This window comes from Helianthus annuus, chromosome 15, assembly GCF_002127325.2.
Source record: "Helianthus annuus cultivar XRQ/B chromosome 15, HanXRQr2.0-SUNRISE, whole genome shotgun sequence".
NCBI lineage: Eukaryota > Viridiplantae > Streptophyta > Magnoliopsida > Asterales > Asteraceae > Helianthus > Helianthus annuus.
The window spans coordinates 139893058-139906439 of record NC_035447.2 but is presented as its reverse complement, the minus strand read 5'-3'; the positions used below and the strand labels follow the sequence as shown (position 1 = coordinate 139906439).

The 13382-nt window shown below is 43.9% G+C and overlaps 1 pseudogene; it reads left to right on the top strand.

Annotated features, from left to right (window-relative positions):
* Positions 1-7591: 7591 nt before the first annotated feature.
* Positions 7592-10336, top strand: LOC110914354 (annotated as a pseudogene).
* The last annotated feature ends 3046 nt before the right edge of the window (positions 10337-13382 follow it).

Here is a 13382-nt window from a genome sequence, read left to right as displayed (position 1 = left end):
GGCTGTTCGAAAGGATTGTCCAGCCGAACGAATAGCCCACTCGATCGAACCAACTGTTCGATTGACCAGGCTGTCCAACCCACTTACACTTGTTGCCATTCTACGTGTTGCTCATCGTTATGCTATCGAACTGTTCAGGCTAACCCTACTCTCAAGCGCTCCCTTCAATCCATCAATCAATTGCTGTGAGTATGCTCGATCCCTTTTTGCTTTTAGCACTTTTGGGTGTTACATACGTTACTTATCGAAACCACTATCGAACACGCTACTCAATTGTTTGAACGCTAACCGAATTGCATGTATTACGTGACTAAATGAATGCTTGTTGATTGTGTTTACATGTGGAATGCTGTCTACCTGCCTTAACGACGTAGTACTATAGTTTGGACTCAGAACCCGTTCACGGGGGGTTGGTAATCATGTATTGTGAACCGTCTCGGACGGTCAACCCGCAGTCATTGGTATCGATAGGTCCATGTCGATAATTAACATGCTTCGTTTTCCTCTGTGTACATGCTGGTTATGCGTAAACTATTTCAAACTCTATATGCTATTATCAAACTTGTATGCTCACCTTTACATTATGTGTATTGACTTTATTTTAACGTATGTGACAGGTGTTTAAGATGTTTGCTTGCTAGGAAAGCGAGGCTAGAATAAAGCTCTAGAGACCCCCAACAAATAGTTGTCTGTCAGGAAAAAGCAACTAGAGCATAGTTGTCTGTAGATCTTGTCAGGCTGGGTCTTTAGAAGCATCTGAACAATATTTATTTGTTTTATTTAAATCTGAGTTGTCGGAACAGAATATATGACTAGTTGTTATCTGTAATAATTTGTTTGTTATTTGGGACACGGTATGGGACGTGTTAATTTAAACTGAATAGTGATAATAATTGTTATGGAAACTTCTGGACAATCTGTTTCGCTCAGTGCCATGCCCCGATGATTCCGCCATCGGTTGGGGTGTGACAGATTGGTATCAGAGCCATAACTATAGGGAATTAGGCAGGACACGACCTAGTCCGGGTCGCTGTCTTAGAGACCTAGACTATAGTTAGGAACCAACAGACCAAGCTTATGTGCTATATTCTGGTGTTTCTCTCTATCACTGCACTCGAATTTTCAAATAGAGCCAAGCGATTTGGTCAAGATTAGGTGTGAAAGCCGCAAACTCTCGACTAAATTGTTTAACCGATGAGTCCTTCATTATTTTCGATAACAAACGAGGAGAATTATACCAAATCAAGAGTGAAATCCATATTTTGGTGAATAAACTCCTCAAATTTTACTAAAACAAGGAAGAAATTGCTAAGCAAGGGGTGAAACCCGAATCTTGGCAACTTATTCCAACTTTTACTCATCTCACCAAAGCCTCGACGGACTCCAACGACCTGAACTCATGAGTATGACTTAGGAAAAACGTGTTGAATGCCCAAGAATCGAGGCAGAAACGCTGTAACACCCCGTGTTTTCGAATATCAAAGTCAAAGTCAAAGTCCAAGTCAACTTTGACTTTCTTTGACTATAGATAGTCTATTTTCAGTTTTAGTTGTATTATGTGGAGTAAGTGCTGTAATCAGGAAGAATCGAAGTAATCAAATGTTTTATCGACGTGAACCGATTTACGACTGCGAATAGTAGGAAGTAACAATGCGATAAAGTTAACTAATCTATAATCAAACCGATCTAACTATCATCGAACTCGAATCTCGAATTATGCGAACCTTGGTTGTTGTATACGTGTGTGTGTGCCTTATGTGTTACCTGTGCGTGTTTAATTCATGTTTGGTGTGTTACTCAATCGAATCAATCGAAACTCGAAGCGAAACTCGAAACTCAAATCGAATACAATCGAAATCGAACTACGACGAATAGTAACGTAAGGATAGGGTAAATCATAGGAGATTGTATGTTAGATATAGTAGTTGGGACTGAAAGTAATTTGAATAGGAACTCTATTGTACTCGTATCGTCTTCAATCGAAATCGAAATATCGAAAACCGTCGCACCGAACACTCGAAACAGGCTGTGGATCGATCAGGCTGTCAGCCGATCGAACAACCCAGCCGATCGGACGAACTGTCCGATCGAGCAGGCTGTCCGATCGGGATGCCTGGCCGATCGGCCAGCCCTTTCCTCTTTTGGAGCCTATAAATAGGGCTGTCATTGTCACTCTTTACCACTTTTGGAAAGTTCTGACCGACCAGCTCGTGCTCCTCCTTTTTCCTCTGATTTCTTCCGATTTCGGTAAGTTTCCAACCTAAATCTTGTACTTTCTTAAACAAAACATGCTCCTACACCTTTCTATCTTTCAAATCTTGATTTCTAACCGTGAAATCATCAAGATCTAAGCATTCAAGGATGATGTCATCATGGTGCTCTTCAAGATCATCATGTTTTAGCCTCAATCCACCATGAATAGCTCGGATCTAACCGATTTCCACATAAATAAGTCAAGATCTATCAAAGATCTAAACATTTACATGATGTAAAGGATTGAAGGAAGGACTTCCAACTTTCTTTCAACTCTTTTACACTCAATGCCTTCACACCGGTAGAAACGGAGCTTGAGCCAACTCACCGATCATTCCAATGGTTGGGTGGTTCAATATTCGGGTTCTATCCACGAGGTTCACCGACTTCGGGATAAACGTTAAACCGACGTTCCGAACCATTCACTGGCCGAACTTGGGTGATTCCTGTCCGAGCAGGAGAAACAAGTAAGAACTAAAGTATCATGGTTCAATTCGTTGTCAAACTACCTCGATATAACGTCAAATAATCAGAACAGTCAAGTGTTAGACGAACAGGCCGACCAGGTCAGGATGCTGACTGAACGGTTAGGCTGTTCGAACGAACAGCCCAACCGATCGGACTTGTCAGCCGATCGACCAGGCCAGCCGATCGGTTAGCATGTGGCCCCACACCTTGACAAATTCATGAGGTATGGTATTGAACGAAGTAATGACCGATCAAACAACTTAATCGATTGGTAAAAATTACTCTTCGGATCATGAGATACTATGCTTCAACACTTAATCGATTTTCAACTCGTTCGACGCATTGGGGTGCCAACCGATCGAACATGCTATCAGAACGAACAGGCTGTTCGATCGGATATGCTGCTCGATCGAGTGACAATCTGATGAGGACTACTACTGAAGTTCTTGACCGATTGGATAAGCCGACCGATCGAACAGACCGTTCGATCGATCGACCTGAAAGGTAAGAACACTTCAGTGTTCTCAAATGCTACAACGAAAACTTCAAAAGTTCAAACCATCATACACAAACACATCCTACTCAAAGGAAGAAACAATCCACTCGAACATTCCAACCGATCGAGCCTACCGGTCGATCGAGCAGGCTGTCAGAACGGATTGTCCAGTCGAACGAACAACCCACCCGATCGAACCTGCCGTTCGATCGACTAGGCTGTTCGAACAGTTTACACTTGTTTCCATTCTATGTGTATTCACCATTATGCTATCGAACTGTTCAAACTAACCTAACTCTGAAGCGCTCCCTTCAATCCATCAACCAATCGCTGTGAGTATACTCGATCCCTTTTTTGCTTTTAGCACTTTTGGGTGTTACATACGTTACTTATCAAAATCACTATCGAAAACACTACTCAATTATTTGAACGCTAACCGATTCGCATGTATTACATGACTAAATGAATGCTTGTTGATTGTGTTTACACGTGGAATGTTGTCTACCTGCCTTAACGACGTAGTACTATAGTTTGGACTCAGCACCCGTTCACACAGGGGTTGTTAAGGACAATTACTTGCATGGATTACGGTGGTAATCATGTATTGCGAACCGTCTCGTACGGTCAACCCGCAGTCATTGGTATCGATAGGTACATGTCGATAATTAACAAGCTTCGTTTTCCTCTGTGTACGTGCTGGTTATGCGTAAACTATTCGAACTCTATATGCTATATCAAACTTGTATGCTCACCTTTACATTTATGTATTGACTGTATTTTAACGTATGTGACAGGTGTTTAAGATGTTTGCTTGCTAGGAAAGCGAGGCTAGAATAAAGCTCTAGAGGCCCCCAACAAATAGCTGTCTGTCAGGAAAGAGCAACTAGAGCATAGTTGTCTGTAGATCTTGTCAGGCTGGGTCTTTAGGAGCATTTGAACAATATTTATGTTTTGTATTAAATTAAATCTGAGTTGTCGAAACAAAATTACTTGTTTGGATGTTATCTGTAATAATGTATTTGTTTATTCGGGATACGGTATAGGACGTATCTTTAACTGGATTATATAGATAGTTGTTATGGAAACTTTAGGAGCATTTGAACAATATTTATGTTTTGTATTAAATTAAATCTGAGTTGTCAGAACAGAATTACTTGTTTGGATGTTATCTGTAATAATGTATTTGTTTATTCGGGATACGGTATGGGACGTATCTTTAACTGGATTATATAGATAGTTGTTATGGAAACTTCTGGACAATCTGTTTCGCTCAGTGCCATGCCCCGATGATTCCGCCATCGGTTGGGGTGTGACAAACGCGATCCCGAAAGTTGGAAAGTGACGACAAGTCTATCGTGAAAAGTCGAATCGCTTTCGGTAGTCAATGTCTAGTAGCCGCAGACAATGTATTCCTCGATTTTATGTGTTTCGATTCCGAGCCCGCAACCGCAGACTCTGATGATTTGTCGATTTTATGTGTTTTATGTGTGATTACCTGTTTATGTGTTTTATTTTGATGATTTGTTCGATTTTTGCTATCACTTCGATCGACACACACGACTCGCATTGCTCTTCTATCTCAAAACGGTAGCAAGTCGCTGCAATTATAGACAATATTATGCTAAGATATACGCTATACTATGTTATACTCGACATGCAATACGAATATGTGATACCCAATTGTGTTGTCGATTTCGTTCATGCCGATAAGCCATCATCGATTGAAGAGACCTATCTGCTTGCCGCTGAGATCAATGACAAGCAGGTAAAGTCTAGATTTTGGGATAAGCATACCAAGTCTCTGCACCAAGCCACCGCCACGTCAACCGTCGACACCACCACTTCTCAACCCTCCAAGTCGTCAAGAAGAAAGAAGAAGCACAACAACAACAACTCCAGCAACAAGAACTGTGCTGTGACAACGACTGCTGCCCCTCTGCAAGCCGTACCGGCTCAGCAGCAGTCTTACCACCGACAAGCTCCAGTGATCAATGCACCGCCAGCCAAGCGCGCTTACACAGGTCCCCGCCCGCTCTGCCCGACATGCTCATACCATCATCTGGTGGGAATCGCCTGTCGTTTCTGTGCCCACTGCAACCTATACGGGCATTTCACGGCGAACTGTCATTATGGTCCCCGTCAAGCCCCAGTTCAAGCCACCGCTCATCAAGCTCTACTTCCAGCCCCTCAAGGCCAACCTGCAGCTCAAGCACCCGCGGTCAATGCTCGAGTCTGCTTTGCATGTGGTGATCCCAACCACTTTGCAAACATGTGCCCGAACAGGGTTGTGAAACAAGAACCTCAGCAGCAGCAGCCTCAGCAGCAACAGCAAGCAGCCCGTACCAGAACCTTTAACATCAATGCCCGTCAAGCCCAGGCTGACAACAACGTGGTTAATGGTACGTTCCTTGTGAATGGTATTTATGCATCATGTTTGTATGATACTGGAGCCGATAACTGCTTTGTGTCGTTTGAATTCGAGAAGCTCCTTAGTCGTAAGCGTTCTTATCTCCCCTCGTCATTCGAAGTCGAAGTTGCTACTGGAAGAACCGTCGCTGTTAACTCTGTTGTTCGTGATTGTACCCTCGAGCTCAACAACCACCTCCTTCCAATCGACCTTATTCCGATGCAACTCGGAAGTTTTGACGTCATAGTAGGCATGGACTTTCTTCGCGAAAACCATGCTGAAGTTGTGTGCTTCGAAAAGATGATTCGATTCTCGCTCGCGAATGGTGATTTATTGTGTGTGTACGGTGAAACAGCTTCGAAGAGTCTTAAACTTAAGTCATGCGTCCACGCTAGCAAGTATCTTCACAAGGAATACAGCGCTTTCTTGGCCAACATTGTAGTAGCAGAGAAGGAAAGGAAAAAGAAGGTTGAAGTCAAAGACGTCCCAGTGGTTCGTGAATTTCCTCAGGTGTTCCCTGATGATCTTCCTGGATTACCGCCTAGTCGTGATATCGACTTTCGTATCGACCTTATTCCTAGAGCTAACCCTGTTGCTAAAGCCCCTTATCGACTCGCGCCATCCGAAATGAGGGAACTCTCAAACCAACTCCAGGAGTTACTTGAAAAAGGCTTTATTCGCCCGAGCACTTCTCCTTGGGGCGTGCCAGTCCTTTTCATCAAAAAGAAGGATGGGTCGTTCAGGATGTGCATCGACTATCGGGAATTGAATAAGCTAACCATCAAGAACCATTACCCATTGCCTCGAATCGATGACTTATTTGATCAGCTGCAAGGTGCCAAGTGTTTTTCGAAGATCGATCTACGTTCAGGCTATCATCAGTTGCGCATTCAAGAGGAAGATATACCCAAAACAGCCTTTCGCACTCGATACGGCCATACGAATTCGTTGTTATGCCCTTTGGACTAACCAACGCACCCGCGGTTTTTATGGATCTGATGAATCGCGTGTGTAAGCCTTATCTTGACCGTTTCGTCATTGTGTTCATCGACGAGGTCCTGATTTATTCCAAGTCGAAAGCCGAACACGCGCAACATCTACGTTTGGTTCTCGAGTTACTCCAGGGGAACCAACTCTACGCCAAGTTCTCCAAGTGCGAATTCTGGTTGGAGGAGGTTCAGTTTCTGGGTCACATTATGAATAGTCAGGGTATTCATGTCGACCCCGCAAAGATTGAAGCAGTTAAAAGCTGGATTACGCCTAAGAACCCGTCTAAAGTCCGATCATTTCTTGGGTTAGCGGGTTATTATCGATGATTTATCGAAGGATTCTCTAAGATCGCTATGCCGCTTACCGCTCTTACCCATAAAGACATGTCTTTTGTTTGGGGAATTGAATAAGAGTCTGCTTTCTAGACCCTTAAGCGCAAGCTCTGCAATGCTCCTGTTCTGACGTTGCCGGACGGAAACGATGATTTCATTGTCTACTGTGATGCTTCCAACCTTGGTCTTGGCTGTGTACTCATGCAACGGGACAAGGTTATAGCGTACGCATCTCGTCAGCTCAAAATCCACGAGAAGAACTATACAACCCACGATCTCGAGCTAGGCGCAGTTGTTTTTGCATTAAAGATTTGGCGACACTACCTGTATGGTACCAAGTGTACGATCTTCACCGATCACAGGAGTTTACAACACATCTTTAATCAGAAAGAACTTAACATGCGTCAACGCCGATGGGTAGAACTCCTTAACGATTACGATTGTGAGATTCGTTATCACCCGGGCAAGGCAAGTGGTGTTGCTATGGTTGTGTGACTCGAGAAACGGATCTAATTATCATCGAACTCGAATCTCGAATTACACGATCTTTGGTTGTTGCTATGGTTGTGTGACTCGAGAAACGGAGCTTGGGCCAACTCACTAATCATTCCAATGGTTGTGTGACTCGAGATCCGGATTCTATCTATGAGGTTCACCGACTTCGGGTTTAACATTAAACCATGGTTCCGAACCGTTCGCCGGCCGGATTTGGGTGATTCCTGTCCGAGCAGGAGAAACAAGTAAGAACGGAGGTTCCCTAGTTAAGCTCGTTGACAAACTAACTCCATATAACGTCAACTAATCAGAACAGCCAAGTGTTAAACGAACAGGCCGACCAGGTCAGGATGCTGGCCGAAAGGGTAGGCTGATCGAACGAACAGCCCAACTGATCGGACATACCAGCCGATCGACCAGGCCAGCCGATCGGCTAGCACATGGCCCCCACACTTAACGATTTCATGAAGTATGGTATCGAATGAGGTACTATTCGATCGAACAGCTATTCGTCAACATTACTCCTCGGTTCATGAGATACTATGCTTCAACACTTGATCGATTTTCCAGTCGTTTGTCGTATAGGAATGCCGCCCGATCGAGCATGCTATTCGATCGAGTAGGCTGTTCGATCGAGTGACATCCTGATGAGGACTACTACTGAAGTTCCTACCCGATCGGTTATGCCGACCGATCGAACGAAACGTTCGATCGATCGACCTGAAAGGTAAGAACACTTCAGTGTTCTCAAATACTACAACGAAAACTTCAAAAGGACAAGCCATCATACACAAACACATCCTTCACAAAGGAAGAAACAATCTACTCGAACAGTCCAACCGATCGAGCCTACCGGCCGATCGAACAGGCTGTCCGAACGGATTGTCCAGCCGAACGAACAACCCACTCGATCGAACCAACTCTTCGATCGACCAGGCTGTCCAACCCACTTACACTTGTTGCCATTCTACGTGTTGCTCATTGTTATGCTATCGAACTGTTCAGGCTAACCCTACTCTCAAGCGCTCCCTTCAATCCATCAATCAATCGCTGTGAGTATACTCGATCCCTTTTTTGCTTTTAGCACTTTTGGGTGTTACATACGTTACTTATCAAAACCACTATCGAACACGCTACTCAATTGTTTGAACGCTAACCGAATTGCATGTATTACGCGACTAAATGAATGCTTGTTGATTGTGTTTACACGTGGAATGCTGTCTACCTGCCTTAACGACGTAGTACTATAGTTTGGACTCAGCACCAGTTCACGGGGTTGTTAATGACAATTACTTGCATGGATTACGGTGGTATTCATGTATTGCGAACCGTCTCGAACGGTCAACCCGCAGTCATTGGTATCGATAGGTCCATGTCGATAATTAACATGCTTCGTTTTCCTCTGTGTACGTGCTGGTTATGCGTAAACTATTTCAAACTCTATATGCTATTATCAAACTTGTATGCTCACCTTTACATTATGTGAGTTGACTTTATTTTAACGTATGTGACAGGTGTTTAAGATGTTTGCTTGCTAGGAAAGCGAGGCTAGAATAAAGCTCTAGAGGCCCCCAACAAATAGTTGTCTATCAGGAAAAAGCAACTAGAGCATAGTTGTCTGTAGATCTTGTCAGGCTGGGTCTTTAGGAGCATCTGAACAATATTTATTTGTTTTATTTAAATCTGAGTTGTCGGAACAGAATATTTGACTAGTTGTTATCTGTAATAATTTGTTTGTTATTTGGGACACGGTATGGGACGTGTTAATTTAAACTGAATAGTGATGATAATTGTTATGGAAACTTCTGGACAATCTGTTTCGCTCAGTGCCATGCCCCGATGATTTCGCCATCGGTTGGGGTGTGACACACACAGCAGCAAGATTCAAGAATCGTTGCAGTTCAAGTTGTTCACCCGAGAAATCAACAACAAAGAAAAAGTACAATGGAGCAAAAACCCTTCTCTTCGGCCCTTCATTCCACAAAACCCTCAAATCCCCAAACCCTCAAACCCCAAAACCCTCAGGATTCTCATCAATACGTATCCAATCATCATCATCATTATCATCTCAACAAACACTAACAGAAACCCTCACAACAACACTCGCCAAAACCCGGGTCAAAATCCTCTCAGAAGCCCTCCCATTCATCCAAAGGTTCCGCGGCAATACCGTAGTGATCAAATATGGTGGCGCCGCCATGAAATCAGAAGTCCTGCAAGCCCCCGTAATAGCCGATCTTGTTCTATTCTCCTGCATTGGCCTCCATATTGTGTTTATTCATGGTGGGGGACCTGGGATTAACCAGTGGTTGAACCGGTTGGGGATTTAGTCAAGTTTTTTATACAGGTTGAAGGTGACTGATGCATCAACGATAGAGATTGTGTCGATGGTTTTGGTGGGTAAGGTGAATAAGCATCTGGTTGGGTTGATTAATAAAGCGGGTGCGACTGTAGTCGGGTTGTGTGGAACAGATGGGCGGATATTTACTGCTATGCTTTGTTGGAGAAATTGTGAGTGTGGAACGGGTATATACCGGTTATTGCATCGGTGGCAGCGGATGGGACGGGGCAGAGTTATAATATTAATGCGGATACGACTACAGGGCAGCTGACGGCGACGTTGGGGGCGGAGAAGTTGTTGTTAACGGATGTGGCGGGGATATTGGAGGATAAGGATGATCCGGGAGTTTGGTTAAGGAGATTGATGTGGGTGGGGTGAGGAGGATGATGGATGATGGGAAGATTGCGGGTGGGATGATTCCGAAGGTGAGTTGTTGTGTGAAGGCGTTGGGGAAAGGGGTGAAGACTGCGAGTATTATTGATGGGTGGTTGGATCAGTCGTTGTTGTTAGAGATTCATAAGGATGAAGGGACTGGGACGATGATTACTGGGTAAGGCTTTGGGTTTTGTTGGTGTAGGTTTGAAGTCCCATGCGATTTGGTAAACTGATAAAGTTACTATTTTGGCTATTTTTATCTTGGTTACTGAAGAGGTATGGTCCCAATTCCTTGCACACATGGCAGGGACAACACCATTTTCCTCATCCGACATGGCGCTTACATCAGCAAGCGAATCCAGAATCTGAAAGACGTCAAGGTGGCACCAAAGATGCTCCTCCAGACAAGAATGACAACACGTGTCACCAATAATCGGACGCCATGTGGACTTGCGACACTACCTGATGGCAGACCGACAACTGCAGTACTAATTCTCCTGCATGGGCAAATAACGGCGTGCCACGTGTACCACTATCCTGACCGCAGCAGAGGAGACCAAGAGGATATTCCCCATGGTCGGACAGCTGGCGCCTGGTAGCAGCTGGCAAGGTCTCTCCTCCCTCTTTCACCCTTCGGCTATTAATAGGACCCTTCATCATCCAGGTTAAACATTCTATTCTCCTCACATTTCACCTACAACACACACTATTTCCTCCTTGGAACAGTACTTATTCTCACGTTAGAGCCTGGTTAAGAGGGAAACCCCCATATTCCCCACTTAACGAGCTAACGGTGTTGCTGTTTTGCAGGATTTCCAGTCTTAGGCGAGTAGAGAAGGAGATTGAACCCACATACGAGACGCCCGGCTGGTTAGCCTTAGTGTTAACCAGTGTTTCATCAGTTACATATGCTTATTTGATGGTATTTTGTAGTTTGTACATTTTGAGTGTCTTGTAGATTGTTAGTCAATATTAGATCCGAGATTTTAGGGATTTCATATTTATTGTAATTGATTTATGTTTCCTATTATTAGGTCTTGTATTGTCCTATATAAGGACCTCCTAATGTACTCAATATCATAACACAATACAATACAAGTTTGATTTGATATCAGAGCCAAATCAGCTCCTCCATAATTCACGACTGCCAAACCTTCTACCTAGCCGGAAACCCTAACAGCAGCAGCACTGCCTACTGCAGCCGCCACTACCTTTACCGAAAATAAACCCTCCGGCTCTCCCCCCTCTCTTCCAATCACTATGGCAGCCATCACAACCCTAACAAACCAGGAGAAAACTATTCACAACTCTCACAAATTCGCCTTTAACCTAAAACCTACCAACTATGGCCATTGGAGATCAATGATAGAACCTTTCTTGGTCTCTCACAACTTGTTCGGCTATGTGGATGGTACCATCCCATGCCCACAACAGCAGGTCACAACAGGAACTACTACAACTGATAACCCAAGTTATCTCCCATGGGTCGCGAATGATGCCCATGTTCGGTTGCTGATTACATCAACCGTGTCTGAAGAATCTTTCTAGCATGTCCAAGGTAAAACATCTCGTGAGATTTGGCTTTCATTAGAACGTGCCTACGCACCAGTTACCTCTTCTCACGAGTTTACTCTAAAAAGTCAACTCCTTAGAATCACCATGAAAGGTGATGAGAAACCTGCTGAATACCTAAGCCGAGCCCAAGAATACGCTACAGCCCTAGCTAACATCAGCGAACCCATGAAAGATAAGGATATAGTCATGCTTACACTTTCAAGACTTCGTGAAGAATACAATGGTCTTAAGGAAAACTTGTTGGCCCGGTCTCCTCCTGTTACCTTTAATGAACTTCATGGCCTCCTCAGTGATCATGACTACATGATTGCCAAAATCCATGGTGTGTTTTCTGCAGCCTCAAACCCGCAAGCTTTTCTGGCTACTGCTGCACCCACGGTAGCCCCACCATCCAACCTTAATACAGTCTAACAGCAACTCAGCAACCTCCAACTTATGGCTGCACAGTTTGGGTATCAACTGAATCCTATGGGAGCTTCCAACTCACAACCGCAAGCGTTTTTTGCACCTAGATCTGTCAATTCTAACCAAGGCAGCAGTGGCTCTCGGGGATCCTCACGAGGACAGCCGCGCAACAACTCCAACAATCGTTCTCGTGACAACGGTACGAGACAGTTTGCTTGGGCCTCCACTTAGAACATGGTTTATGGTCACTGCAATCGTTGTGGCATTGGCCACCTACCATCTCAGTGTCCAAACCAGTCCAATCAATCTCGCGTGACTCCACAGGCCAACTTTGCTGCTCACACGGACGTTGCCTCCCAAGCTGGCTTTACTTGGCTGTCTGACACTGGAACAAATGATCATTCTTCTCCAGACTTATCTAGTCTCGACAACGCTGAGCCCTATTATGGTAATGACTCTCTCCTTGTTGGTAATGGTAATCCCCTACCTATTTTACACATTAGTTCCACCAAACTTTACTCCCCTCATAAAACCTTTAACCTAAATAACATTCTTCATGTCCCTGCACTTAAAAAGAATTTATTATCTGTCCAAAAGTTTTGCCATGATAATGATGTCTTTTTTGAATTTCACTCTTCTTATTTTGTTGTGAAGGACGAGTCTACACGCACCACCCTCCTAACGGGTCCAAGTGAACAGGGCTTGTACCACATCCGCCTTCCTCGTTTTCAGTCTCTTCCAAAAGTCGCTTTCACTGCTGTCAAGGCTTCCTCCATAACTTGGCATCAACGTCTTGGACATCCTCATGCTCAAGTTTTTCAGTCTATTGTTTCCCATTGTTCTTTACCTGTTTCAAATAAACTTTCAAATTCATTATGTACCTCTTGTCAGCAGGGCAAGTCTTCAAAACTCTCTTTAGCAAATTCAAATTTTCATAGCACAAATGTCTTGGATTTGGTTTATTGTGACGTTTGGGGCCCTACGCCCACTTTATCTATTGATGGTTGTCGATTCTTTCTCTTATGTGTTGATCATCACACTTGGTATATGTGGTTTTATCCATTGGTGCATAAATCTGATGTTTTTCCTGCCTTAACTAATTTCATAAAAATGTCAGAAAGACAATTTAATACTAAACTAAAAAGCATTCAATCTGAATGGGGTGGCGAGTTTCGAAATCTCACACATTTTTTTAATAATCTTGGAATCATCCACCGACGTTCGTGCCCTCACACTAGTGAACAA